The sequence below is a fragment of the Pleurodeles waltl genome, chromosome 6 (genome assembly GCF_031143425.1).
Source record: "Pleurodeles waltl isolate 20211129_DDA chromosome 6, aPleWal1.hap1.20221129, whole genome shotgun sequence".
Lineage (NCBI taxonomy): Eukaryota > Metazoa > Chordata > Amphibia > Caudata > Salamandridae > Pleurodeles > Pleurodeles waltl.
Window position 1 is genome coordinate 1315737150 of NC_090445.1, and position 25240 is coordinate 1315762389.

General features: G+C 43.8%; 1 protein-coding gene across 4 annotated transcripts in view; it reads left to right on the plus strand.

Annotated features, from left to right (window-relative positions):
- OPN4 (opsin 4) overlaps positions 1-25240 on the plus strand; it is a 714562-nt gene that overhangs the window by 495163 nt on the left and 194159 nt on the right. The gene's annotated exons all lie outside the window — the stretch shown is intronic.

The window sequence follows — 25240 nt, forward strand, 5'->3', positions numbered from 1 at the left end:
CACTCTCTGACTTTCATTCATACTCACACCTTATCACATTCACTCTCCCCTTCCTTACTCACATCCTCTCACTCATTCTCACTGTCACTCACACATAAACATACTCACTGGTTTTCCCACTTACTTACACACTTACACTCATCTTTTCACACTCACTGCCTCTGGGCCCTGGTACTGCTGCACCTGCTGCACTATTGTTAGTTACACCCCTACCCACTTCAATTCCCTCTCACAGCCTCCAATCACTTACTGCTTCAAATACACTCACTCACACTTATTCATACAAACTCTGAAGCTCCGATTTTTACTCACTTTCACTGTCATTCTCAAATGTACTCAAACATGCTCTCACTCCATCTTATTCACTCTCAATCACTTATAAACACATATGCATACACACGCACAGAGAAATCTAAATTTTTGCTTCCTTTCCCGGCAACTGTGAGGCCCTTCATGACAGCTACAGAGCAGGAATCTGGCACTGGACATAGGAACTACCAAGTCATGATTTCCAGAGAGGAGCCATACAGAGCAGCAAGGCCTGGTTTGGAAAGGGGAAGGCCTACCTCAACCCCTCTCCCAGGACTGGAAGCAGCCCCATTGGAAGCTGGGACAGTCTGGGGGATCTTGTCCCTGCTGCCCTGTGCGGCTTCTCATTGGCCTCAGGGGTGCAATGATGTGCACTCTAACAGCCACATTTTAACGAATACACTCGGCTGCCTGAGGCATGTGCAGTATGTCTGCTAAAAAAATGGATTGCACCTTTGTGAGGGGATTGTAGCTGAACCGTGCCCCTCACATGTGCAATCCAGACATTCATCTACAGAGTGCTGTGTTTTTAAAAAACATTCTGTATTTTAATCATCATTCAGCCTCCACCTGTCATCAAGAGCATGGCAATGAGGCCAAGGGGGCTGACCTGAGCAATGGCAGTGTTTATGAAACCACAAAAGTCATGGTTTTGTGAATTCTACCCAACTAGATAATGTGACATATCAGGAGAGGCAAAGGGCAAAATGTGGGGCCTCACAGGAGGCAGGGCTGCACCCTGAAGCCCATGATAAGGAACCACCACTGGTATGATATAAATTGCTTTCCAACTTGGAAAGTACAGTTTGTGACTCTTTGTGAACTAGAATGCAAAGAAGACATCTCTCAACTCTTTCTGGATTGCAGTGCTGTGAAACTATGGTTAGCAATTGCAGTCGCAAACTACTGACTGGAAGTTGATTGCCAAGAGCGGGTGACAGTCATTTCTAAAGTGGAAGCTGCCTCTTCGTACATGTGGACTGTTGATATTTTGGAGAGCAAGCAGCGGGCAGGAAAACCAATACAATTTAAAGAATGGCATTCTTTTTCCTTTTTTTCGAAATGCAAGTCCCTGTCCCCTGTGGATGTGTTTCAAATACAATGGCCCTCATTACGACTGCCAGGGTCGCCGTGGCAGTCGGACCACCCCAATGTAGCTATCCGACTGCCACATTAAGATTGCAGCAGTAGTGCCACAGTCGGACCACCAGCACCAACACTTTTCCACCACAGGACTGACTGCCGGTCCTAATCCGCCAGGCAGCACTGCAAGCAGTGCTGCCCTGGGGACTACAACACGCCTCTCTGCCAGCAGTTTTACGGCAATAGCACCGCCATGAAACCGCTGGCGGAGACGGGTTGCAGGGGGGCATAGTTATTAAAAACAGTTTTCAAAACTCTTATACCTATTTCACAATCCTGACTCCCTCTCCCTAAGAAGGGCAAAAAGAAAACACCAAAAAATCCTGCCATGTCTTAACTAGAGGTCCTACGTTCACAAATCTTATAACATTAGTGATTAGTGGGTCCCAAAATTGCGGCAGGGATTTATATAGATCAGACGCAATTCTATCTGGTGCTGGAGCTTTATCTGAGGGCCTACTTTCTTTGACTAAAATAACATCTGAGACAGCAATCGATCGACTGAGGGCTATGGCAGCATTCAAATCATAGGGCGCTTCGACTCCAACATAATACTGGCAGTCTGATCATCAGGGCCAAAGAGTTTTGAGAAATAATCCACACAATTTTTGTCTGATTAAACTTTTTCCGCTTTTGGTATGTCATCTCCTATCAGATTAGAAGAATTAACAACCTGCCAGAAGGATCAAGAGTTTTTCAGGGCACTTGTTGTCCTAAGGTCTTCACATCTCTCTCCTTCTTTTGACCTCTCTTGTGGTGATCACTTCTTTATAAGCCTTCCTGGTCATCGCTACCCCTACCTGGTCTCACAGTTGTTTGCAAAGAGCCAGCCCGTCCCTCTAAAGCATCTGGGGCTATTACTAGCCTTTGTGATACATTTAGTTACTTTTACTGCCATATAGCTATTTAAGGAGGAGTAAGCTTATATGACAATTGTGGGATTGGCATCATCCTGCAAAACTGTAGCAATTTGGGCTTGACTATTTACTAAAAGGTCTTTTGAAAACCCTCTTTGTTGATTTTTTCACACTTGATGGTCAACCCCCTATTTTTACTAAATTCTACCATACACTGCAGAGCATCATAGATGTCCCTGCCTAGGTCCACTTTTAAATCCATTGTTAGCAGCGTATGATCACTTATGCAGCAAGTTAAAACTTTATAGACTTTAAAACCTGGAAACAGTTCCTTTGAAATTATTATGTAATTGATAATGGAACTTTAATCTGACACCACAAGCGTTTGTATTTGCCTATGGTCTGTGCTAACGAGCTACCGAACAAATTTTGAGTTATTAGCAGCAACAACTCTATTCAACGTGTCATCAGACAGGGTATGCCTGAAATGTGAGAGGTTGTTCCTAGCTCACCACAAATGCCACATGACATCATAGCTTTTGGGTTGCATGTTTGAATGTTAAAATCTTCCACCCAAATAATTAAGAGTTCCTTCTTGTGAGAATTTTGCATTTTATGTAGGGATTCCTACAGGCCCCCCACCACCTTAGCCACAGCTGTTTCAAATATGTTATAATAACAATAACTCAATAACAAATAAAATAACTTCAGCAAAGTCATTAAAAGCATCTAAATAAGGTGTGCCAGCGAGTTCTCTCACTGTGATACCAGCCAAAGCCAAAGAAATAGAGGTAGCCAAAGTCCCTTTTGCCCGGCCTGACTTTGAAGGAGTAGCTGGAACATGGTAAGTGACATATACATCTATGTGGGAAGAGTGTAGGAGCCATGTCTCTTGGCAGCAAATAATTGAATACTGCTCCACTGCCCTTGCCTAATCTGGGTTTTTAGCGTGTAGCGCAGACTCTTCACATTACATGAAATTACACCCCAAGACTTTTCCTGGGTAGCTTTGTCATTTTTCAATTGGTACTTGAATACTTGAACATGGTAGAAGTGGTAGGTTCAATAATCTCCTCTGCACATCCCACAGTTTGTGGTAGTCAATCTAGTTGCTCTAGTGATGACAGAACCTCAAATCTGTTAGAGAGTGGTAAATTACTTTGTTGATGGTAGATCATTACCTTATCTTTTATAGAGCATTTTGTAGGCCCCTATTAATAAACTAAAATCTCAGGCCATAAAAAAAGCCAATGGATTGTGCTCAAATACCATTCAAGTGGTCAGTTGATTGGAAAAGGCAGTGTAACAAGGCTTGCACTAGATCCAGCCTCCTAAAGTTTATTATTAATCAGTCACCTGGTGAAAATTATACCAATGTGCTGACCTAGGAAACTCTCCCTACAGAAGCAATATCCTTTGATAGCTTCTTAGTCCAAATTGAATGCTTTGTCAGCCAGTGTGTCAATTTTTTCAGTAGAGATATGTGAGATTCGAAATGCGAGGAACCTACTTTTGGTACATACGCCAGAATGAATATACAGGGTGTATACTCCGGGGAGATGTGTGGTCGAACATCATGTACCTCATCCCAGCTTTTACCATGAATACTCTGAGTGTCCCTCTTATATTTGTTGCAGCGGCTAGAGGGCCACTAACTTCATGTGAAGTTGTAGATTAGGTGGTATTAGGCTTTCACGAGGAGGCTCGCACTGGCTCGTGGTTTCCTCTCTGTTGTTCAGGGTGGATTAGGTTTGTGTAATTAATAGCTTGCACGTGAGCCCATTGTTCATTCGAATGTCCTATGGTCTTTTCATATCTCTCCAGTAGGGCCATTCTATGTATTAGTTTCGCTTGGTCTAATTGAATAGTATCTAGCTTTTCTTCCAAGACAGATAGCCTTGTCGTAACCGAAGAACAAAATTGGGTTAGATCCTAAAATTGGTTACCGAGCTGGTCTTGTCTGTCTAAGTAATTAGAAGCAAACCTTTTAAAGTCAATTTCACCAACAGCAACCTTTTTCATAGGCTTTTTCCCTGTGCTCTTCTTGTCACTTGGGCCTTGATTTGATATGGGAGTGGAAATAGACATTGGGTGAGTGAGGTGGCATTAATTGTGTGGACCTTCTCCTGCCTAATTTTCTTAGGGGGTGGGCTATCAGAGTGAGCTATTGCTTTAACCATTTGTAATCTTGAGCGACACATGGCTTGAACTGGTCAAGTGTATCAGGGATTTTCCAACAGGTAGATAAAAGATCCTCAGGGGTTGGGTTATCTAGAGAAATCTGGCAAGATGACTTTCTCTGCATACGATTAGTAGGGTCCATGGTAAGGCCCTTGGTCTCCACTGGGTTGCCTCTGGGAAGAACAGATTTATTTAAAGTTGAATCCATATTTCCTTGTGCGCGGTCAATCTCTATCTCAATAACCCCCATGATGGATGACAAACAGCTAGTAATAGATTTTGATCCACCTTCCCCCATTTTTGTGCAAGCTGTCAAATAATGTCTCTTGCCCATCTGGGATTTATATTGGGGCTAAAGACCTGTTGGTCCTCTTAGTAGTGGTGACAAGGATACTCCTCTCCTTGTTTCAATTGTCGCCACTGGGAGCTAAAGAAAATACCTAAGCCAAGTGCTGAGGCCCAGCCTATTTCGGGCTCTGAGGGGTGCAGATCGGCCTGCTCTTGGCCCGGTTTTCACTCGGGCGCATCCACGCTGTGAGAGTCCGGCAGCGCTTTCAAAGCATGTCAAAAGCCCAAAGTCTGAGCCCCTCTTTGCCTCAGGGAAATGCTGGGGGATGAAGTCCCACCCAAGCAGGCACCTATAGCTGTAGAAAATGCGGACAAAATTTATGCGGGCAGGGAAACTGCCTCCAATTGTGTCCCATGCTCCGGAAATCCTGCAGCGCTTTTCGAGCATTGCAAGAGTCAAATGTCTGATGACCATCCTTGCCGCAGGGAAATGCTGGGAGAGGAAGTCCCACCTGAGCAGGGTCACTCCGGTGGTAGGAAATGCAGGCAAAATGGATGCAGGCAGGGAAACTGCTTCCAATTCTACCCCAATAATCATATCTGTGGTCCAATGTGTGCCCCCTCTAAAATTCACTTTTAGAGACACCACTTTTGGAAGCTGGAGCTGTTAGTAAGTTTGACATTCTAATCGGCAGAAGATCAATTGAAATATGAATATATATATATATAAAAATAAAAGCTTATAAATGTTCTGCTGTATGGCTCTAATTTTGTCTTAGAGATGCACAAAAATGTTTGTGACTGCAGAGAAATCCATTTAGAAGAACTGATTACCATTACATAAGAGGACACTAAACTCAGTGCTAACATCAGAGTAAGAGTTATTAAACATTAGGTAAGATATAATGCAAAGTTTTAACCTACGTTTTATCCTATTTACTAGTGGTTGGCCTGCCAGAAGAGGAAACAGTAAGAAATATTATGAGTATATATTTAAAAAAATCACTTGAGGAAAAACTACCAGGCTTCTAAATGACCACTAGAGTTCAAATATCAGAACACCTTAGACTTGTGTAACCAAAACAGGGAACATAAATTAAATCATTGATAAAAAAACTCCAGTAAAGACACTGATCTTGTGATTTGTTAGAAATTAGATATAGTCACATTGTATTGACTGCTAGATGGAAACTCCACTCTCATTAATGTGTTTCCATACCTAGTCCTAGAAGGGCCTTCGTTATTTTAGAAAGATTTTCATGAACCAGAATTCTTAGTGGCATGATTCATCTTTGAGTCCTCTCGCAGATAATGCATGTATCTGGGTGGGCTCTACCTTAACCATCAAGGGAGCACTTGGGGGCATATTTATATTTGTTCTGCACCGAATTTGTGTCATTTTTTGCCATCAATTCGGTGCAAAACTAACTCCATATTTATACTTTGGTGCTAAACCTGTCTAGCGCCACATTTATGGAGTTAAAGTCATTTTGTGGACGTGGAAACCTACTTTGCGTTAATGAGATGCAAAGTAGGCGTTACCGTGCAAAAAATGACTCTAAGGCCCTAGCGCCATATTTATCCTCCCGTGCAAAAATCACACACGGGGGGAAGGAGGGGTTAAAAAATAGTGCAAAGCTTGCTTTGCACCATTTATTAATGCCTGGGTCACGGCAGGCGTTAGGGGACCATTGGGCCTATTTCCACGGTGGAAAACCATGGAAAAAGCCCACAGGTGCCCTCCCCAGGCCTCAGGAACACCACCACCCACACCAGAGGGACAGCAGAGGATGGGGGACCCCATCCCAGTCAAGTATGGGTAAGTACAGGTAAGTATTTTTTTAAGTGCCATTGGGGACCCTGAAATGGGTCCCCCCCTACATGGCACTGGGTGCAATGGCCATGCCCAAGGGACTTCTGTCTTTTCTAAGTCAGGAGTGATGTGGTATAGATGGTTGTGCATCAGAAAATGATTCTAGGCAGGTTAGAGTCATTTTTTTTACTCTAACCTGCCTAATATCATTTTTTGGTGCAAAACCCCCTTCTTCCATACCGCCGGCCCCACCCCACTAGTGTAATTGTTTTTACGCTAACCTACCCTTTGCACCGGCTTGCACCATTCCATAAATATGGTGCCCGGCTGGTGCACAGAAATGGTGCAAGCCGGTGCTAAACTTTTTGGTGCAAAACTGCATTAGTGCAGTTTTGCACCAAAAAGTATACATCAGGGACTTATTTTGGAAAACAGGGGATCTAAGAATAAAATTGACCAGGTAAAACCCCACTTGCCACCTGTTAGTTTGTTCATGTATACCCAGGCAAGATCAAAATCAAGCTTGCAACTCTTGGATAGGGTTGACTGCTCCAGCATTTTCGAAGTCTACAGTGTCAGCCAAATTACCTGACCAATGGCTCATATGACTTTCTTTTAACTGACATAAGGTACCTATTTGATCCTGCTTAGGTATAGTTTTACAGTTTTAATACACCATCTGTCTAGAAGATAATATCTGTGAAATTCACGTACTAGCACATGCCATTTATTCCAACCAGCCTGAGATTCCTTAACTCGATTTTTAGTTGCCGTACATCTTATGCCTCAAAGGGTGCTTATTTTGATGATTATTGGACCAAAAATTGCAAGTCTAGTAGTTACTGAACATTTTCCCCCATTACATTTCTGCAAAGATCAAAGTTTAACAAGTGGTGTAAACTTTATTATGCCTGGTAATTACTGGGTGTGATAAACTTTGTGTTTGGTGAGGGATCTCAATTTAAACGTACCCTTGTAATCAGGTGTTGCTAACCTTGCCAATAATGCATAAAAATCTGTTACTCAACTCATAGCGAAGGCATTTGTGAAATGCTCTCCTTCAGATTTCAGGCCATTTAGGCTGTCAGCGGGGACAGCTTCCAGCAGATGAGATAATAAGTCTCATTTTTTCTCCATTTAATCCTTGGAACATGAATTGAACTTTTTGATAATGGATGCACATAATGAAAATTTTTCAAGTTGCCTAAAGGTCAGGAGCGACTCCTCCATGAGAGTGAAGGAGCATCGCCCCGCAAAAAAAATGCCCCAGAGCAGCTGAAAATTAGAATGGTAGTAAAGCTTATTTATTACTATTTTATTTATCATCTACTCATCCTGAACCGAGTGTCAGGACAGGATGGGAAATAGCTGCTGAACGGCAGTAGGGAGCTCTGCACATATAAAATAAATTTAAAGAGCACATGTCCCTTTTGCTGCCCGTCTTGTGACAGCCAGCCAGATGTGCATATTTTAAACTTCTCTAACCTAGCTGTCTGAGACAGCTGCTTTAGAGAAAGCACAGGCCTCTAGTGCTCTTAAGAGCGTTGAGAGATGATGCTCTGTCCAATCTTGACGTTCAACGTAACAGCATGAGAACAGTGGCAGCATTGGTAGTGCAATTTCCTGGGTCCAGAGCTTCAAGGAGAGAAGACACCCGATCGAGGAGTACGCCGTGGCAAGTCAGGAAGGTTAGTGTCATTTTTTAATTATTATTTTAATGCTGCTCGTATTTTGCCCACCCCATCCCTCTAAATACATGCCAGTGACCAGTGCTACAGGGGTGATTTCCTGCAGACTATCTACTGGGAATGTGAAACATTTCCGAAAATGTCTCATTATGTCAGAATATCAACACAATCACCCAAAATACAATTATAGTCCTGTATCTTAGTGTGCAATAGGTCCTCATGTCCATTTTAAATGATAAAGTGCATTTTGGACTACAAAACAGGCCATAAACACACGCCATGAACAACAGCAGCTCATGTTCTGGCCATTCGCATTGCTCCTGTGTCCCAGAGCCAGGATTTCTGCATGAATGGTCCAACCAGGTGTAATTTTGGGTAGGTTGTGTAACAACTGTAATACGAAATGCTGGAAAATTCACAAGATTACATCAGCTTACAGTTCCTCCTGGGTCTACTACCCAGACATTCATTTTTGTGTGATAACAAAATACAATTTGCATACCGAATATTAACTCCCCTTAAAAGCCCAATCAGGGTCATGGCCTGGCAGAACATGGAGTAGGACACTGCTTGTCCTGACTCAGAGCTACTGCGGGCCCTTAAGCAAACATCCACCTACATTGCAGCTCCAGATCTGCTCCATCATGCCCAAATTGATCTCCTGGCACTCCCGGACCCGGCAGTCGCCCATGGGCATCCTTGAACCTGGAGTTCCTCACAGGGGCAGGGACGATTGGCCCCGCTCCTGCTGCCAAGGGGCACCTGTCATCTTACACTTGGAACAGTGGCAGCGCTTGATCCCCCTTCTGTGGTGTGCCCGGAGGAACAGAGCCGGCTCCCAAGAGTGGGATTGAGCCTCCTGTGCACTGATGGGGGGGGGGAGTGAAGCAGGCTTAAAGACATCTCCCAGGCCTGATTTTAAGATGGAGTTGCGGTATCCTGTGCTGCCAACTTGCTGAATACTTGAGAGGACATCGGCTTTGTGACATGCACTGTGTCCTCACTGTTCTGCCCCGACGTCCCTGTCCCCTCACCTGAGCCTCAAAAGTCTGTTAGCCCTGACACAGTGGACTGTGGATCGTGGGGCCCAGAACTGTGACTGCCTGTGTGGCTGGGCCTATGAAATCGGTGCCATATAGCCTAGTGAGTGTGCAGATCTGTCCCTGGGCAGAGATTGTCCACTGTGAGAGCCCTGGCCCCTGCGAAGTGACAGCATATTACTCTCCCCTTCTGGGGCCTCCTTGGATGCACACTGCTCTCTCCTGGGGCACAGGCTCCTGGGCACCCCGCTGCACTGTGGGACCCACACATAAGAGGGAGGCTAGCTGGACAGGTGGTGACCCTTCTGGCCGGTGAGTTGGGTTTGATTGGCCTGGGACTCCTACATGCCCCCGGTGTCTGTAGTCCTATGGCCCGGTCGAGCCATGGGGATTACTGCATTTGCCTGGCACATTGTAGGGGGGGGCCTGACCCTGGATATCATCCTGCGAGGCTCTCGTGGGGAAGCCTTCCCTGCTTGCCATACCCCAGTAGCTTTCAGAGCCTGTCCCCCCACTTGAGACATGGATGGCTGAGCCCCCTTCCTGGGGTACAGCGACTCTCTACGATGTTCTAACATTGAACTTCTGCAACTCCTGGATCCTCTCTAACATCTGCAATGCTCACTCATGCATTTCCCTCTGACTTGTTATGGTTGTGGACATTTGCTGAGCACTGGACTTGCCAGCCCTCCGGTGATACTTACCAATCGCCGGCCCTTAAGACATTATACCAAGGGGTAAATGCTCTAAAGATAGCTCAGTAGTTTCTAATCTTCCTCACTAGACATGTCCAACAAAGAGACTCATCCCTGAGGCTTCTGCGCCTCCACTGAGCTTGGCACAAGCAGTCAGGCTCATCTCAGAAGCACTCAGTAAAGCATTTGCACATAACACACAGTAATAGTGTGAAAACTACAAAAGTACACTACACCAGTTTTAGAAAAAATATACAATATTTATCCGTGTAAAACAAGACCAAAACTAGAAAAATCCAACATACAGTAATACAAATACAGTTCCTTGAAGTCAATAACGATGTCATGAACAACAAATCCAGCAGTTCAGGCTTACCACAGGGTCACGGGCCAGCTACGGTGTCGGGATGACCCGCAAACAGAATCTTGGAAACGTGATCCTCGCATTGTGATCTCTGTTGCAGCATCACTGATGTCCACAGTCATCAGCAGGCATCAGTTCTAGGGATCAGTACAGGGGTCGTAGGGACGTTGAAGTCACACACGTTGCAGATCGAACTCTGGGCTGATGACAAAGTCATGAGCGATGACATTGAAGGCGTCAGGGCTGCGGTGCAAAGCAGGACGATGCCACATGCACAGGTCATGGTGCAGGCAGCAGCTCGGTGACGGCGTCCTGTGGCATTGGTGAGACCAGGGCTGTGGTGGGAAGTGGGGCTGTGCAACATGCGGTGTCTCCAAGTCACGGTGCAGGCAGTGGCATTGTCGTTGCTGAAGCGATGTTGGTGGTAGGCTCAAAGCAGCGGTATGATGCAGGACAGGCTCTGTGCAGCGCCCACAGGTCAAGGTGCTGACATGGGCGTCTGTTGACGATGCCAGAATTGATGGCGCTGGCATCGGTGGACTGGGGCAGTGGTGCAGGACAGGACGGTGCTTTGTGTACCTCACGAGCGGTGTCCTCAGGCCACTGTGCAGGCATCAGCGTCAGTGTCAGCCTAAAGCCTCGTCCTCATCTGGGACACCAAGGCTGCAGTGTGAGCAAGGCGATGCAGAGTGCTGGGCAGACAGGTCACGGTGCAAGCAGAGGTTGGTTGCCTAAGTCCCACCACCCTCGTAGTGCCTACATTGCGAAACCTAATAGAACAGTGCTGGAGTTTTGGTATTGGATCGTGCTCATCTATGGCCTTCCCTTGTTTCCCTTGCCAAATACCCCCTTGCACACAACCCAAAGTTTACATGGGAGAATGCAGAGTGTAGGACGGTGCGGGATCTATTCCAGGGCCGACAAATTAAACCATTTGATCAATGCAAAATGGAATTCAACATTCCTGACAAGTTTAGGCATCAATATTGTCAGCTCGGCCACTGGGTACTCCATCCTGTACTGGGAGATTTTCCCATGAATATTTCGGGCCTGGTACTTAATCCGACATATGACAGACTGCGTCAAATCATTGATTACCTTGGTCAGGAAGTCCCCTACACCCCCCGCCATTGCTTCCTTTTTCACTAGGCTCTGGCAAACAATGGCAATGGAGCTCCTATCGCATAAGTTCTTCTTTACAGATGACAAATTCCTGTGACTTTGGCAACCCCTCCTGATTTATGTTTCGGGATTGTAACATATTTGCTCCCAGCCGTACAAGCTTCGTTCTCTTCAACTTTTTTTATTAACTTACCAGTTCACCAATGCCTTTCACTGGTTACCTCCTCTCCCGCTCTGGCACAAGATATCTCCATAGCTATCCCTGATGTCCCTGTAAAGTGCCCTTCTCCCCTGGGCCTTGAGACCATGCATCTGCCCCCGTCCTGTTTTTTTAAAAGCTGACAGTGAAGTTCCCCCTCTAGATTCAGCAACAGCGAACTCCCCCATCCCCAGTTTCTTGTGGGGTTGTTAGTAATTTAGTCATTCTATGACAGTACTGAGCTGGATCATATTGGTAGTTTTGAAAACGGGACAATTACTTACAAATATTCAGTTCAACATGGGACTATCGGTTAACCATATTTTGATCCAAATGTTTCTACCCTCAGGTATCCATCTAATGGGGAAACCCTGTTTTGCCATATCGATTTACTAAGTTTGACCTTTGATGAAACTTCAGTGTGCCTGGCCATGTCTTTTACTAGGATCTGGCTTACATAACACATCTAGATTGAATTGATATCATGCTTTTGATCTCCTACAGTTCCCTTGTATGATGTTGTGGACCACTTACATGTGCTCCTTATGCAAATTATGTCGTAGACCTTTATTTTTTAATGTAATTGTCTATAATACACTTGAAACTTCAATAAACAGATTCGGAGCAACAAAAAGCCCAATCAAATCTAATTAATAATGGTTACATTGAAATGGGATTTATTTATGTACTCCTCCTGTGTTTGCATTGTTGTACATTATAATAACAGTTTGATAGACTTAAACTTTGAGAAAGAAGACTGATTGTCAAACAAATGTATCAGTGGCACAGTGCACATGAACTGGCTGGCCAACCCTTAGATGGAAGAAATCTGGAAATGGTCTGCTATTTGCAGTTGAGACACCTCCATAAAATGTTAGCAGTTTCCCAGCGTAAGCAGCCAAGAGGTAAATGGCAACCTGAACTTATTGCCGCCCATCAGGCATGCATTCCTTCACAAAAGTTGCCACTTAATTTATTTGCTTAAAAACATGTTCTAGCTGCCTTTAGACTCAAACCATGAGCCATATTTTGTTATTATATCAAGCCTGTTTATCTTGCAGTTTCACAAGATAAAACCATATTCAAAAGAATTTCGAAAAAACCTGTAAATTAATGATCAGTGTATTGATTTTTGTTGCTTGGCTGTTGATTTTGTCATGCTGAAGAGATAACTTTGGGAAATTGTTCTCTGTCAGTAGTTTGTCACAGTGATGAAGAACAGCTGCTTGACTGCTCACACTATAGCTCTGGGTGTTTTGCTTGCATCAGTCTTGAAACTGGATGTACCGTTCTGACTGCTGGTCCACATTTGAAAATTGCTGTACTCCCATGTCCCCTTTTATTCCACTGCATGTGGGACTGAAGCTTTTAGTTTCAAAGATTTCCCAGCTTCCTGACTTTAAACATATGGAGGCATAGACAAGACTTAACGACGATGGCCAGACACAAGCCTTAACAAGGAAAGCGTAGAAGGATCACATGATTAAATAGAAGATACAAATCATGTTTTAGATTCTGCGCTGTCAGCATCCTCACTCCTTAGGCTTCCCAGCATGTTCATCACTCACTTCACATGTGCTGCTGTTGTCCGATATATCCCACCATGTGTCATTGTTATGCTAAGGGGTTATACATGGCATAACACTGCATTCCAAGGACAGGATCCAGGGTAAGGGTGAGCCTAGAACATCAACAATACATTACAGCCTGACTGTAATTGAATGCCATCCCAACTAGATAGATTTCATGATTTTAGAAGGTTTATAAGGCAGCATAGCTTCTCAATACCTACCATTGGTAGCCCAGCCCTCAGCTTCCAGACCTCGATTTCTTCAACTACAGGGTACCCTTTCAAGATTGCTACTAGATTTAAAGATCTGGGAATAATCATCTTCTTGAACTCAGCCCTGAAGATATTGTGGGCTATCTCTCAGAAAGCCAGATGGACCAGTCATAAAACCTAAAATGTATTTGTCTGATAAGGGCTAGTGACAGTTACCACTGAGCATCTTAAGAATGGACCTTGATGTCCTGTTATGTGCTTTTTTGTGATATTTACAAGCTTTTTGCTGGCAATCCAACATAGATGGCATTTGCGTAATGCAGACTAGATAGAACTACTGCACTTAGAAGGTTACATCTCTGGTTGGTTTCTGTATTTGGTACTAGATGTTTTGTCAATCATGTTTGGTAAAAACATCCAGCTTCAGATATTTGCCTCATTAGGCTCAAGTTACTGTCTAATATAGCCACAAGATGCTTAACAATCTTCAATATTAGGGTTGATTCATTCATCGATCCGGGCAGTTAACTGTATTTTTCCCAGTGTGGACACATCAGGACCAGAACCTATCTCTTGAAACCATTAAAGGTCAGTGTGTTGTCTGATCAGCTCTGCTATGTTTGTCAGACCTAAGGGGATTGGGCTTACCATCTTTTTAATCCTTCCTGGGGGTACCACCTACTGGATGTCTTTGTCAAATGTTAAAATCACAATTGTTTGCTCTGATGTCCACTGTGTTATACGGTTCCTCTGAGTTTAGTAGGATGGTGTATATAACAACAACAAATTCACAATAGAGACAGTCAACATATATCATCAGTAAATGTTTTTTTGTTTTGGCTAGCTCACAGTACCACATCCGAACCTCTAACCTTCAAAGGGTAATGATTTTATTGGTAACCTTGGACAGGACCACGCTAACTGTCAGTAGCATATAGTGGTTGAACAGGACAGGACAGATCCCAGTGCGACCCGAAGTTGTGAACTATAGGGAGTAGGACAAAAGCTTTCCTTCATCACTTGCAGGAAGGGACTAAGCATGAACAAATGAGATCCACCATCATTAGCAGTTATTCTGGAGATAGGTTGGTGGACAGTAAGATTTGTCTGATCGTTTTATGTATGAAAAAAATTAGCAAAGTAATTTACCCATGGTGGATAGGAAGGTAAGATAAAGACTAACTGGACTAAGTATGATTGCACTAAAAGTCATCAGGTAAGCACTGGAAACGAAAAAGTGCAACCCACACGAAGACATAGCTTCCAAACATCACAATTTAAATTGATAGCCTCAAACCCACAGGAAGACATGCCTTCCAAAAACAACAATTCGGAATTCTGGAGTCCATCTAGAAGAGGTCTATGCACAACAAACCAGAAGATGTAGTTACCAAAAACCAAAAGATGTTTAAAAGTCTTTAGAGTACTTCTAGGAATTTCAAAGGTGTAAGAAACAGCTTAATACCATCAGCTGAATTAACAGCCCTAAGCTCATAAAAGGTCACAGCTTCCAATATCATGAGGTGATTAATAACCTAAGACATCAACAAAGAAATCGAAAAAAGCATAAACCACCGGAAGATAAGGAAGATGCAGCTTTAAAACCCACCAGGTAATTAGGAGTCTTTGCAGTCCATTGAAGTGGCACAGGTGAAATTTACAGGAAGATAAAGCTTCCTAAAAATAACAGATAATTAAAGTCCGGTAGATTCAACTTAAAAATGACAAAGATTTAGCTGTTTCAAGCCAGAATAAGACAAACTTTCCCAAACCACCAGAGAGCTTGGCTATCTATGGGGGTTGATACAACTTCTTTGTCACTATTTTGGAGGAGAAACAGGTTCTGATCCTTATAGACCCTGATAGCTGTATACAGGGAAACGTCAATTAAAGACACCTTCAACCTCTCCTGCTGTACCTGGATACCCAAGCTAAATAAATTTAAGTAGGCATTGCAGCGGAGTCCAGGAAAGTGGTTAGGCAGGTCCTGGGCCTTCAAGGCAAGATTACATAATAAGGGAGGGGGGCTTCAAGGTGTAGTGGGAGAAGCAACAATTAGTTACTTGTGTAAACAGAAGCAACAAGAAAGTGCAATGCACATAGACAAATAAAAAAATCACTTTTTGACTAGCGCAGCCAGCTTCCGTGTAATCTTCTTGTGGGCTGCTCCCCTTTCCTAGTATAGAAAGATAGCATTGCAGAAGAACCACATACCATATCTTGCATCTCATTAAGGGTACATTTCCTACCTCTCACACAAAGGCTTTGTCAATCCATGTGATATCTCTAGTTGGTCTGCATTTCCAGGTATTTGAGTGAAATCACACAATATCAGTACAGGAAGGTCGTCAATAATCGGTCCTGCTAAAATGTTCATTATTATTAAATATCCATAAAGCTCATATGATTTCTGAATTGAGTAGTTCATAGAATAATTCTAATTCCTTGGTTACAAAAATAAACAGACCCATCCTCTCAGGAGAAACAGATGGCAACTATGCGGAAAGACCAAATCTTCTATATAATCCAGTAACGGCGTTCCAGCTGGGTTATCTCCAATGCTTGTGAAGGTCAGGTATGGGGTATAGGTCATTGATCTGGTTACCGCCATGAAAATCATGAAGTCAGATCCTCCAGGGCCACAGAGCCTGATTAGAGCCAAAGGTCTATACAAATACTATACTTTGTTCTCCTTTTCTTTCTTTGGCAGTCCCTTATCTGCCCTTCATATTTCAAAATATTACCTAGGGCAATTTGGATACTGTTGTCAATAAAAATAATCTTGTATTGTACTTGATGCACTGAAAAGTGAATGTGCATTCCATGTTCCCTAAGTGCATCATTGATTTGTTTCCCATTAAGCAAAGTGACATCATTGTTGGATTTTCAAGTATACAATAACGCATTGTGTAATTTCATTGTGTTATTAATTCAATTCATACTCCATGATAATATCTTCAGCTGGGAAATTCCTTGTGCCAGTAGCCATACCTATAAAACTCTTTAGTGTTTCTACTTTGTACCATGCAGGGAGGGCCCCAGCGCAACAATGCTGGTTTTCCTCATCCAGTATTTCATCTGCACTTGACATTCACAAGGCTCCAATCTCACAGCTAATTACCTTACATGTTAAAAGAGACTGTCTTCAAACAAGACAACATCTGGAACCAGTTTTCCTACCTTCATACATTCTTCTTATTTTACTTTCCCAATTTCTCTGATATTCCACTGCTGATTTGTTGACTGCCACAACAACATTAATACAGAGACTTTCTTGAGAGTCTCTGACTCCAAGCTGTAGTTCTGTAATTGTATGTATGTATGTTATTTCTATAGCACAACCCTAGCCAAAAGGTGGTGCAGCGCTGCACAGGGTCAAAGCCAAAGCATAAAGTCAGTGAGCAATAGGAGAGAAAGCTGGGTTATAGATAGTCAATCCATTGTGATGTAGAATTCTTTAAAGAGATGACTCTTTAACTCTTTTCTAGTTTAAAAACATTTGAAAAGTGTTGGGGCAGTTCTGATGGAGCTTAAAGTAGGCATTGAAGATCCAGGTCTGGTTGATGCACACGCATTTGAATGTCAGAAGCAGAGGAGACTTTCAAGTGGAGTTGTATATCATTGGCATATTGTTGTATCTTGATTCTGTTATCTCTAAGTGGACCACCAACCAACTCCATATAAAGGTTAAAGGTGACAGCAGACAAAATTTAACCACGGGGACCTCACATGTGATAGAGATCTTTTGTGACCTGGTGGTGGAGGTGCCCACGTAAACAAACTGGTGTCTGTTGGGAAGGTAGAACCAGCAAAGTGTATTGCCACTGATTTTCATTTGTGTCTCATTAGTGCATATGAGGGTGGGTTGGTCGACTGTGTCAAAGGTCGCTAAGGGGTGTAGAAATATCAGAAGGCAGGGATCATGATTAGTGGTCAAGAGGGTATGGTCTATAATATATAAGGTGGAAGATCTGGCAGTCTCTGGGGCGTCTGTGAAGATGTTTTCAGTCAGGGAGGGATGAAGGACGTTGGTAAGACTTCATCTTCATAAGCAGTGACTATGAGGGACTTGAAAATGTCAGCCATATCTGGTAGAGATAGGGGTTGAAGGCTGATCATTACGGGATTCTATGGGAGGGGGTGGGTATGAGAGATAAAGCAGGATCAGTATTTGTAAGATATTGGGATATTGGTTGAGAGGGTGTAGGAAGGTGTCTCTTTGGCATGGTTATCCCCCACCTTTTGCCTGATATGGATACTGACTTGACTGAGTGTGTGCTGGGATCGTGCTATCCAGGCAACCACACCAATGTTCGTTCCCAAAACTGTACCAATGTATCCACAATTGCCACCCGCCTGGCCCACAGCTAATTCCCTTGTAAAAGGTATCAATAGTACCAAGGGCTCTGTGACCAGGGAGGGTCCCTAAGGTCTGCAGCATGTGTTGCGTCACACTAATGGACCCCTCATCAAACACACGCACACTGCCATTGCAGATGGCGTTTGTTGTTGGGGAGAAAAATGTAAAGTCGACATGGCATCCCTCTCAGGGTGCCATGCCCACAACCCACTGCCTGTGGCACAGGTAAGTCATCCCTCTAGCAGGCCTTTCAGCCTTAAGGCAGGGTGCACTATGCCACAGGTGAGGGCAGAGCTGCATGAGCAATATGCCCCTACAGTGGCTAAGTATATTCGTAGACATTGTAAGTGCAGTGTGGCCATAGTGAGTACATGAGCTGGGAGATTGTCATTACAAACTCCACAGCTCCATGATGGTTTCATTGGAGACTGGGAAGTTTTGTATCAAACTTCTCAGCAGAATAAACCCACACTGATGCCAGTGTTGGATTTATTGTAAAATGCACACATAGGGCATCTTGGAGATGCTCCATGTATTTTACCCAAACCTTTAGTGCAGGGCTGACCAGTCTCTCCCAGCCTGCCACTGTCCAGAACTGAAGTGCCCCCCCCCCCCTTGCAGGCATCTTCCTTCTTGTTTTGGAGGATGGGGACCAATAAGGTTAGGAATGTGCCCCACTCCCTAAAGGGAATGGACACAGGAAGGGTGAAGCCACCCTGAGGGACAGTAGCCATTGGCTACTGCCCACTGACCCCAGTAACACCCCTAAACCTAGTATTTCAGGGCACCACTAAACCTTACTCACCAGATTCCTGGTCCATCAAGAAGAAAGAAGAAGGACTGCCAAGCCGACTCCAGCAGTGAAGACTCCAGATGACAGCTGACTTGGCTGCAGCCCTACCTGCCTGTCTGCAGCTTCAAAGACCTCTGCTCCAAGAAGGCGATGCATCCTGCAGGACCAGAGACCTCTACAAACCCTCAGAGGACTGCCTGTCCTGCAGAGGACCAAGTACTCCAGAGGACAGTGGCCCTGTCCAGAAGAAACCTCCAAAAAAGGACTCCAGAACTGCCCCGGATCCGTGAGCCCTGCCACTCTGCACCCAGTGCCCATGACCCGAGTCCAGGTGGCCCAACGGTCCAGAGAAGGTTCCAACCTCGAGTCCACCCTGGGTTGAATCCGCCTGGCCAACACAACGACGACTGCAGAGTAAATCCAGAGGGCCTCCCTGACCGTGACCGGATCCAATTAAAATTCCTGATGCCCAAGGAGACCCCCAGTCCCCTGGCCTTAGGGAATCCGACTGATGGTCCAACACGTCCAATGGGCACCTCTCCTGTCTGTCCAGCCTTTGGTTTCTTAGAACCAACCCCCTGAACCCAGCCTGTAGCATCTTTTGTAAATTCTAAAGACTGGAATCATAAGTCGTGTACTTACCTGTTAGCTGTGGTAACACTTTTCTTCCCCTTGGACTCTATTGACTCCTGTGAAAAATTGCACTAAATGTCACCTTTTGAAATAGAAAACTGTTACTTACTTGTAAACTGCTTTATCCTCGAAAACCAAACAACGTACATTTGATGCCTGATACGTATTTACAATTGTACTTACCTGCAACAAAGATCTTCTGGTTCTAGTAATAAAGTGACAAAATATATTTTTGCTGTTTAAAAGCAATTGGACTGAAGTTAGTCATTGAGTGTGTGCCTCACTTCTTGACTATGTATGTACAACAAATGCTTTGCACTATCCTTGGATAAGCCAAACTGCTCGACCACTGTACCACAAAAGAGAACATTATTATTATCTACTTTAGCCTCTGTTAAGCCTCCGGGGGAACCCCTGGACTCTGGGCACACTATACCTCACTTTGGTGTGGTACATACAGAGCCAACTTCCTACAGGGGTGAAACCTTACTCAAGCAAGAACCACAGTCCTTGTCAGGGTGAGGCACAAGCAATCCCTCTATTAACCTGTGCTCAAACGTCAGGTTACTTGGCATAGAGCAGGCAGGCCTAACTTAGAGGCAATGTGTAAAGTATTTGTGAAACATTTCAAACATTAATAAAGTGACAACACACCACAAAAGAGATCCCACACCAGATTAGAAAAATAGAGTAAATGTTAATAAAGCAAGTAAAAATAGGACCAAAAAGCACAAAGCTCCAGCTGTGAATATCTGGTTGTACCAGACCAGAACAAAGTCACCAGTACAGGCCAGCCACAATGGAGTGTTGGCCAGCTATTGGGACCCAGTAAGGCCTGCACAACAAGAGTACCTTAAATCCTGGCTGTGGTGCATCACAAAGTCATTCGTTAAGGATGTGTCACGCAGTCAAGGAGCTGAGGGGCTGCAATTCAAGGTCCTGCATCATCATCAATGATCCTGTGGATGAGGACTTGCAATGTGAAGTCTGGCATCGAGGATATGTTGGGCAGCCGAGGCAATGCATCGGTTCCAAGGAGCTGTGAGGCTGTGATGCAGAGTTTTAGTGCCGGGAAAAGTCCAAGCAGCAGAGGCAATGCTTTGGTACTGCTCGGGTTTGCACAGAGGAGGAGATGTGTTGGGTCTGCTGGATCTACAGATGAACTGGCAGAGCACCTTCAGGTCCATTTCCAAGAGTCCAGGACTGGGTTTGCCCTACTAGGCAGAGCAGAACTCACAGTTCCAGAGTCCAGGTGCTACTTACAAGAGACTTGGCCCTTGGAATCAATGTTACTTTATTCCAGCCAAACAGCCATAAAAGTACAGTACAACATCATCAAGCGTACATACAGATAGCAAAATTAAAACAGTCAACTAAATACAGCTTCTTATAAAAGGCGAATATAAAATTCGAGATACAAGGTCATCATCTAAAATCTTGAATATAAAAAAGGTTAGAAGTGCAATGAGCTAGGATATCACTAGACAAGTGAAAGTGCATAATGCTGGACAAAAAACATTTCATATCCATAGGACAGATTATACATTCAAGTTTACCAAGAAGTAGCTATCAATCAATTGTAAACATTAGCTCACAGGCCTTGGGCTGAAATAGAGCCAGACAAGCCAAAGTGCATAAGGCTTGACATAAACATTTCAGAATGTATAGGATAGGGTACACATTCGAGTTTACTAGAAAATAGCTGCTAATCCATTGTAAACATTGTCTCTTGAACCTGGGCATTTAACCACTCAGGGCCTAGCATTTGATGCTCCAGCACGAAGAGACGAGGTCCACTTTAAATACTTGTAAGGGCAAATACGATGACTTAGGTCATGTCAGTTTTCATTATGTTTAAGGCTACCTCACATTGATTGACTCCCCGATTTTGACAGCAGGGGAGAATCCACCTGGCCCTAGGGGCTTTATAATTTATACAGAATAATAAAAAGTGGACCTCGGATTCAACAGTGTTCAGACAAAAAAGGCAGCTCTCAAGTCCTTGTCCACGATGTTCCGACTTTACAGTAAAGGACATCAGTGCAGTGTTCCGATTCGCAAGTACATGTACAAGGAATTAGCCTCTGCTGGGATAACCCTATCAATCAATGTTTCAAAGTGCAGTGTGGGCTTGAGGCTGAATAATTTGTCTACCAACCCATCAGACCTCGTGTAGCGCCACACCCTTTCTAGGAGATAGTCCCAGAAAGGCAGCTTTAATTGTCTGGCTGAGTTCCTCTCAAGCATGGTAGGGTCTTCTCATATGTGCAATAAATGTAGGTTATTGCACAAGGATCTAACAGCAAACAAGGTGTGATGTAGTTCTAAAGTAATGAGCTCCTAAAAAGCTGTTCTTTGTGGGATCAGCTCTTTGATTGTCCAAATCCTAGCCCACTAAGTCAATGTTTTAAGGTGAGCATCATGATCAATTCCCTTCAGGTTTCTTTCCCACCTTCATGGTATAGGAAGAGTACTCAATGGGACATTTACCAGGGACCTTAAGAACCTAATTTTGGCGATGGTAAGTTTTATCGTATCTGCAGAACCCCATAGTTCTGCCCTATAGAGTGCTCCACCCACAGCCACTGCTTGGTACACCTGAACGGCACGGAATTGGATGGTGTTTTGTGTTTCTTAGCAATCACTGCTGACCTATAGTGCAAATGAATATCGCTCTTCTGTAACTGAAGGTCCTAAGTTTCTTGAAGAGCTTGACTCCCAAATAGTCAAAGCGCTTTAGTTGTTCAATTGGGGATCCATCAATGGTTACATTATTTCCAAATGAGCAATGGGGATTTAAAACTATCAGTATGGACTTCCCCACGTTAATTTCAAGACATATGCACTTTCATAATTCTACAAAGTGATTCAACAGATGTTGCAAGCCCAAAAGGGTTTGTAAGGTCAACAGGGTATCCTTCATAAATATCAGAACCGGGAAGCGTACGACAGCAATCTTTGGGGTGTCGTGCTGGCAGTTAGGTAAGTCTTCCATTACTTTGTTCATAAACAAAGAGAAGAGGGTGGGGGCCAGCATACACCCTGCCGAACACCTTGCTCAATAGTGATCTGCAGGGTCAAGCCACCCTTGTCGTTCCACCTCAACTATCTGTATGCAGCTGGATTCAAAGATATAGAAGGGCACGAAGCAGCCCCATTCGTGCCAGCACCTCCCAGAGTGAATACCTCAGTACTAAATCTAATGAGGCCCTTATGTTCATATAGGCCACATCCAGATGCTCTTTCCCGATAGTGATGTTTTGCACAAGATCATAAAACAAAATATCTGGTCCATTGTCAGCCCGTTTGATAATGTGATAGGACATTCTGATCTACCATCCACTCATGAATCCTAGTTAAAACTTGTCGACAAAAGATCTTCTGGGTGCAGTCTATAAGGCTAATAGGTCTATAATTTGACAGAATATCTTTTGTTTTGTTTTTCTTAATTGGGACTATTATTGCACTTCACCGTGTTCTGGGATTTTCTCCCCATGTGAGACAGCATTTGTTAACATGTTCAAGTAGGGAACCCAGATGTTGGACTCTGATTGGAATAACTCCATGGGAATGCCATCTGGGCCAGGGGCTTTCTCTTTTTTCATATGAAAGAAGGCATTTCTAGTTTCCTCCATAGTAAATGTTAGTAGATGATCCTCAATGTTGAAATTCAAATGGCATGGAACAAGAGAAATGGTCAATGTAGAAAGATTGCTTGGAGGGGCTATGACCAACCATTTGCACCCTTAGTTTATAAAGTTTTAAGTGTTCAACCCAGAATTCTGTTGGTACGAACACTTCAGGGTTAGAGTAATCACACCCCTTGCTCACCACAACCATCCTCCAGAAAGATCTATAATCATATTCTCCCAAGGATTCTGGCTTCTGTGACCATTGAGATTCCTCCCAATCTTTATTAGCTTTAACAATGTTACATCTTCCTTGCCAAGATTATTTTAGGTTTGGATCCCTGATCACTTTGACAAGGTTCCCCTTAACCACTTTACAATCAGATGAGAACCAAGGATAAGATGTAGGTCTTACTTACAGCTTCTTGAGCTGCTTAGTGAATTGAGGTTCCAAATAATTCCTCCTGATTAGTAAAAAAATTAGGCATGCTCCCCATAAGGTGAAAAGTTGGGTCAAAAGAGTAAAATGTATTGACTAGTGCTTTGTAGACGTCAGCCTTAATTCATTCATTTTTTCTGATAAAAACCCACTTCATGATCCTGCGGTTATTTGTCATTTTCAAGGGAATTATGCCAGCCATATTGACTATTATGGTATCAGCCATAAGGGACCAAAGCCTTAGGTGTTAAATATGTATCCTTTAAATTTGGTATACAAACCTTGCTGAATGGTAGGGTGGGGGGAAATCAGATTTGGGGCCAGAAAAGTGGCATAGCGCGGTGCTGCGCCAAAATTGGCAGCACAGTGCTGCGTCACTTTAGAAACTCAGGGCTGGGCCGTATTTACTAGAATACAACACACCCCTGCATTTCCCCTGTGCTAAATGTAGATGCAGCGCCAACACAGGCATCCTTGCACGATCGTGCAAGGATGTCTGCGATAAGGGGTTTGATTCTTTATGTGTGGGAAGGCGTCCCTTGCTGCACATAAACAATCACTAATGGCGATTTGGCACTTCTGTGTCTGCTGCAGAATGCAGCATGCACAGAACTGCAAAAGCGTAATTTTGAAATGTTTGTTTATGTACAGGGAGGGACACCTTCCCGCACATAAACAATCATTTCTGGCATTTTGCTCTTTCTAGTCATGCTGCGGAATGCAGCACACATAGAAAAAGCAAAAAATGAGGAGGAATAAAAGTATTCCTTTTCGATGCGTCTTGCTAACGCCATCCCTAGGGTGGCATTAGATTTTGGCCTCAGACTTATGAAAAAACGTAAATCTGGGGCAGCGTCAAAATGTAATAAGTGTTGCTGTGGCACGCCCACAGCAACACCCATTGCACGCCCCTTCCATGCAAAGTGCTGTGTGTGAAGGGGCCGTATTTACAAGGTGGCGTTAAGCCATAAAAAGTGGCTTAACGCCACCTTTAAAATACGACACAGGGCATTTTGCACCGGAGCATCATATAAAGTGATGCTCCGGGGGGGCGCTTGGGGGTCATAAATATACCCCTTGGTGTGTCCATTTGCGGCTCTTAGGCCATAATCCAAACAGAGATGGAAAACTCAGAGCACCACTAATGGCTGCTACGTGGCCAGTTTATTTGTAAGCTCAGCTGAGAATGGGTCCAGTGGCTCAGAATTCATGTTGTGATCCCTTCCTATGACCAAAGGCCGGAGTGATGCAAAGAATTCTCAACTAGGTGGCGCAGTATGTATTCAATCGGTGACTCCACATCATTATGCATAGGAAGTACACAGATGTTCAATAATACCATAAGTGTATGCAAGCAAGGGCCATAATTATTAATGTGGACATCTAGTGTATCTTTTGAGCCTGTTTCTTTCACCTTAACCGTATAATCACATGAGTTTTTCAACCAAATAATTAAACCCCCGATGCCCGACCTGATTTAGCTGGAGTTGTCTTAGCATAAAAGGTTAGGTAACCAGACACTACACCAGCTCTTTGGCCCATGTTTTTGCAGTAAAATAATTTGATGGGCACCTATAAATTCCCCTCAATTGATTATCACATAGCTTGGCTTGCAGGCCAGCCACATTCCATGACATAATTTTGATTGGGGTTCTTGGCACTTCAGTTTTAATAACGGAAGTTGGGGACAGGGCTGTGCCTGGAAGAACCGTGCCAACAGACATGTCCAATTTGACTAAATCATTGGTGAAATCACTAATATTCATGTTATGCATAAATATATGGCAAGGCACAGGTACGTGCTCTAGGAGGAGATATATTGACTAAGGGTCCATGTAAATATCCTGGGCCAGAGGATCATAAAGTCAATCTACATCCGATGCAGCTGATGAGCCAAATCCTAC